The following is a 6,303-nucleotide window of genomic DNA, read 5'->3' on the forward strand; positions in this document are numbered from 1 at the left end:
CAAAAGTAAATAATGTAAGAAACATTTCACAAGTACTTTGGAAATAGTTTAGGGTCACTCACCTCCATGGCTCAGAAACCATCCATCATATATCATTGTCTTGCTCAAATCCGAGTCTTAGATCACAAACTCAATGCAAACAAATCCCTTCAAAGTTCGGACAGCACTTCCCCTGAATTTGCTAACTTTTCCAGCCATCATGGCTTCATTATTTCCTCATTCCATCCCAAAGGTACACACACAACAACAAGTTCATCCAATATCCATTCAGCAAGCTCCAAGTAGTACTAGTACAAGTCAAGCTAGGGAAAAGTCCGGAAATGAAAGTTAAGCTCAAAACCAGAAAAACAGTTTTTGACGTCATTTTACGGTAATGGTACCAAAGGCGCTACGATTGTCGGATGAAGGTTAAAGACCCACCGTTTCGAAGCTAAGAGACAGGGTTACAATATTGCAGAAGGTCACTCAACCCAGTTTCGATTTTAACCAGGTCAAAAATGCAAGATACCATACCAGAATCACAAAAACAGATTCACAGAACGCATTCTAGCGGAAACATCATAAAGCAGGCTATCCAAGTCCAAATCCAGAAATTCCAAAACCAGCTGAAAGATAAGAAACAGGGATAAATTTCATCAGAAGACCTCAACAACCAATTCGGAAGCAATTCCAGCCAAAACAACCAATTACAGGCGCAATTCTTACATTCGGGTAAAACCAGAACAGCAATAGTAATTTCGACTTTTCTCATTCTACACTACTCCGATTGAGCTGAAATTTTGTAGGAACCTCCAAAATGTCATTCCCTATAACTTTCATGTTTTAATATAAGGCCAATTCGGCCTTTAAATAGGAGCTACAAATTCGGACAGAATGAAGAACATCAAACCCTAACTTTCCAAGATTTCTTCCAAAACGGAAATTGGTTGCAATTAACCACCAAATACACCTTCTAGCTTCATTCTATATCATTTCCAATCATCATACATAGCCACACAATCATGTTCATATTAAAACAGAAAAATCCCCAAAAATTATAAAACTTCACCAATTCAACCAAACTCAAGATATAATCCATAAAAGTGCATCTTATACCACCACCAATCATGAATTGAACATCATTAGAGGAAGGAGAGGGGTCCTTCACAACTCACCTTAGCAATACAAGAGATAGAGCAACTAGTCACCTTAGCTTTCCAAACAACTTCACAACCAAGCTCAACTCCACCAAACTAAGAGGTTTTATGGAGTAATTGGAAGATTAATCGGTTTAATTGAAAGATTGGGCAAGATTGGAGACTAGAAAATTGAGAGCTTTTCTTCCCTTTTTTGAGCAAGAGAATTCGGCCAAGAAGCTTGCAAGATGAAGAGATTTTTGGTCAATTTCAATTAAATGGTAAAGTTATGAATAGTAGTCAAACTCAAGACTAAATCTTATGGTGACACTTGTCACCTTTAGGTTTAAAACTTATCTTTTTGTCTCTCCAATGCAAATATCTTAACACTTTGTAAAATAATATCACTTAATACAAAATTCCAACAAGTTGTCAAAAATATAATGCATTTACCGCACTTGCGGGTCCCACGTTCAAAATACTCTCTTAATTTCTCAAAAACTAACCGATACTAGAAAAATCATTTTAAAACTATCTTTGCTCATAAACTTTATCTGGGGAATTTTTCTAATAAAGAAATGTAGAAAAGGCGGGCGATTAAAAAAAAAATAAACCCTAGAAAATTAGAAAATTTCCGGGTTCTCACTCTCATTCTTTCGGGGCGTCACAGTATTAGTTAATTATATTATCGTTACATTAATTTTTTTTAAATTTCGCCTTATCGGACGCGAATTGGAAATTCTCATATTTCGCGTCTAAACGACTAAGTGGAGATTTGAGAAATTTATACTAGACTACTGAGAGTGAATACTTATAGTAATAAAGGAATTATATTTGAGGATTAGTGCACACGTATAGCAAACAAGAGAGAAAAGTGGTAGTTCGAGACACTATACGCGCACTATTCCTAGTTGACTTTTGTACAACCTTTGGCCACAAATTCAACAAGCTTCCAAGACAAGCTTCACACAACAAAAAACTCTCTCTCTCTCCTCACCTTTCTCAGCCGAACAGCATAGGGAAAAAGAAGAGAAGACGGCTTCTTCATCTTGCACCATTTTGGCTTCCATTCCACTTGAAATTCATCACCCAACTCCTAAACACCTTGGAGAAAGGCTTCGTCTTGGGGAATTTCTTGGAGGTTTAGTGGTGAAATTTTCTGGTTTCATCCAAGGCTAGAGGTAAACCCATCAACTCATCCAATCCTTCTATTTAATTCAAGATTTATGGTTGGTTGTGCAAGGGTTTGAAACCCTAAGCTTGAAATAGGTAGAGCACTTGAGGAAATCTATTTTATCTTGTCTTAAAACTAGGCTAGCAGACTTGGTGATGCCTTTAGGTAGTGGCTTGAGGTGTAATTAGTTGATTGTGGTTGTTTATGTGTTAGTTGAGGTGAATACAGTTAGAAAGTGACGGAAAAATCGAAGGAAGTTGGTGCATGAAGATGGCTGAAACTGCCCTGTTGTTATCTTGCATGCATTTTGAATTTTTGTTGATTGTTTGGCAGTGAAATTGGTTGATATATGTTGTATATTGTGTGTAGAGAGTGTGTGACGACCCCATCTTCCCCTAAGGCGAACCAGAGGGGTCGACGGACCGCCTGCCCAGCTCTCGCCAGGACTACCAACCCAAAACAAGCAAAACGAACCGAACTTGCAAAGAGAAAAATCAATAAAACAAGCGTACAAACCTTCTTAAAAGGTTCTTATCACCACAAAGTCATCACGGAAGAAAGTATAGCTCGCGAGCACTTGAATTGGTCAAGAAAAGGAAACAGAAAAATTTGCCGCGTATGAACAGTAACTGACTGCGTCACTATCCGGCCGGATTCTAGGCCGGATAGGAGGCAGTGGCTGGACCCCGAAGGGGTCGAAATTCCCCTGTCAATCCGGCCGGCAATCCGGCCGGAAGTTGGCCGGATTACACTGGCCGGATTGCGTCCAGTGGCCAAAATGCCAAATTTTTTTTTTCCCCCCTGCATATCCGGCCTTGTATCCGGCCAGAAACTGGCCGGATTCTTGGCCGGATTCTGGGCGACAGTTTTGCTAAAATCTTTTCTTCCTTCGTTCGAAAATCGTTGTTCGCCCCAAACACACCAAACACAGAATACAGTTAAGCCAAGACTTAATAAAGGCATATATACAAGAAAAGGAATCACTTATACAAGTCCAAAAGATACTTGAATTCAAATACATTCAAGTTGCAAGTTCTAGAGGAGCTTTACAAAACTAGCTATCTATCTAGCTCAACTCAATCAAAACTTGTTTCCAATCCTGCTCCTGTAAGGAAAACAAAACAACGGGGGTGAGCTTACGCTCGTGAGGTACCAAATGCACAATTTCATGATACAACTAGTAACACATACATAAACACCTTCATACAACCATACACATATAAAAGGATACATGTGACCCTCAAGGGCCGGTTTCCGTTTGCCATACTTGATCGCACATGTTGACACTCCGTCAACCATTTAAGCAAACCAAGATCCGTAGACACCACTTCGCACCATTTCCTTCCACCATTCACCCCCTATTCGGGCCCGCCGCCTCATAGCTCCAAAAGGGTACTACTCGAGTATACCACAAGGTCGAGGAGTTAACACTCCACTCGCCTATCAAGAACCCAAAGGCTCATTAACGAATCGCCCAAGCCCTTGCCGGCTCGACTCGAATAACGGTCTAAGGGCATGAGCTCAATTTCACATTAATATTAAGGCATTGCCCCATCAAATGTCAAAGCATGTATATATACCACTTCACCTCCAAACAATAATGGTAAAGGCAAGTAAGTGGTCAAGAGCGATCAAGTACACTCTCGACCCAAATCAAGACATTTATAATCACATAACAAGTATGTTCATCATATACTGGTACACTCACCAAATTTTCAAGCAAGTCACACGTTTGAATCAGGTGTAGGTCTCGGCCCACCGGTACGACCTAAAACAAGCAAATAACCATATTGAAGACTCAAATACAATTCAACGTACAAGTTTAACTTACTAATGCAAGTTGCTCAAAAGCCAATACAATGAAACATTAAGGTGTGGAATGTGAGTAAAAGCCCAAAACTTATCCATTTCTACTCAAATCCTTCTCAAGACAAAACCATCTATATTTCTAACCATTTGGACGGCATAACCCCTTAATTTCTTCACATTTCCAACCTAACCACAAACATTCAACTGATACCAATACACTTATATCTCACAATTTAGTCCATTCATCCCATTTAAGCCACAATACAATCAAATTACTAGCATATATACCATATATAGAAAAACCCCAATTATACCAAAACCTAAAAACCGAAAATCCTACAAATGCCGAAATTTTCTACAATTAAACACCATTAACACACCAAGGCTCTAAATCAAGCCATATAAATCCACCACACCCAACTCAACCATAAGTTATCATATAAAACAGAAAATTCCTCCATAAATAGAAAATTTCCACAACTCAACCATAACTCTTCAAATAGCCCATAAAATTGCATCTTTAACCTCTATCACCAATAAATTTCATCTTACAACCAAGAAATAAGCATTTCCTAACTTGCTTACCTTACAAATGTTGGATACAAGGTAGATGAGGCCTCTCTCTTCAAACCAAATCCACCAAACACCTCAAACACTCCTAGCAAGCAAGTTTTATGGAAGAATTTGTGAATTAACCGGTTGGATTTCAAGATTTGGCAAGAGATTGAAGCAAAAATTGAAGAACTTTCTTTCTTTCTTTCTTCCTTGTTGGTCGGCAAAGAGGAGGAGAAAAATAAAGAATTTTGGGTCAATTTTTGTTTTAGTAAAGGTGTAGGAAAAGTCAAAAATTCAAGGGCCAATGAAATTGCAACATGTGTTCTTCAAGCTTATCTCAACTTGTGTCTTGTAACACTTAATTAAAGACTCACATCTAATTAACTCCTAACACTAAGTACTAGGCTTCCGTAAATAAAATTTCCCAAAGTTACCTTTCCCGGTACCGATCATTTTAGCGGGTCCCACATGCACTGTACACCTCTAATAGCCCAAACTTGACCTAAACCCAGAATATGCTATAAAATTCACATTTTACCATAAAATTCCCCAGAAAACCTACATATAATAGAAAACCCTAAAATATACTCAAAAGTCCCAAAATAACTGCCCGGAAAATAAGAAAATTTTCGGGGTCTCACACTCTTTCCCCCTTAAGGAATTTCGTCCTCGAAATTTCTCACCTGAGTCAGTAAACAGCTCTGGATATTTGGTTTTCATCTCGTTTTCCATCTCCCAGGTTGCCTCCTCAACTCCGTGGTTCTTCCACAGAATTTTCACCAAGGGAATTTGTTTATTCCTCAGCTCCTTAACTTTCCTATCCAGTATTTGCACAGGTTTTTCTTCGTAAGTAAGGGCCTCGTCAATTTCAATCTCTTCCGGCTGAACCAGGTGAGTGGGATCGGGGTAATACTTTTTGAGCATGGACACATGAAATACATCGTGAATCCGTGACAGGCTCGGCGGTAACTCAAGTCGGTATGCTACTTTTCCAACCCGCTGGAGGATCGGAAAAGGTCCTACGAATCTGGGTTGGAGTTTCTTTCCTCTGCCAGCAGTGACACTCCGCAACGGGGTAATCTTCAAGAATACTTGGTCTCCTATTTCGAATTCTAAATCTTTCCTTCGATTATCGGCGTAGCACTTCTGACGACTTTGGGCTGTCTGGAGTCTTTGACGAATTAACTTGACCTTTTCTTGAGCATCCTCCATCCAAGGGATAATGGTAGGGTCTAAGATCCTTTTCTCTCCAACTTCATCCCAATAAATTGGTGAACGACACTTTCGCCCATAAAGAGCTTCGTACGGTGCCATTTGGATTGACGAATGGTAACTGTTATTATAGGCGAACTCAACTAAAGTCATGTGTTGTCCCCAATTGCCCCCGAAATCTTGGATACACGTGCGTAACATATCTTCGAGGGTCTGAATCGTCCGCTCTGACTGTCCATCCGTCTGAGGATGGTAAGTAGTACTCAGATTCAGCTTCGTCCCTAAGGTCTCCTGAAACTTTTGCCAAAATCTAGACACGAAACGAGGGTCTCGGTCAGAAACGATACTCACGGGTACTCCATGTAATCGCACAATCTCCTCCAGATATACTTGGGCTAACTTATCCATGGAATACTTCATATTCACAGGTAGGAAATG

The sequence above is a fragment of the Coffea eugenioides genome, chromosome 4, assembly GCF_003713205.1.
Source record: "Coffea eugenioides isolate CCC68of chromosome 4, Ceug_1.0, whole genome shotgun sequence".
Classification (NCBI taxonomy): Eukaryota; Viridiplantae; Streptophyta; class Magnoliopsida; order Gentianales; family Rubiaceae; genus Coffea; species Coffea eugenioides.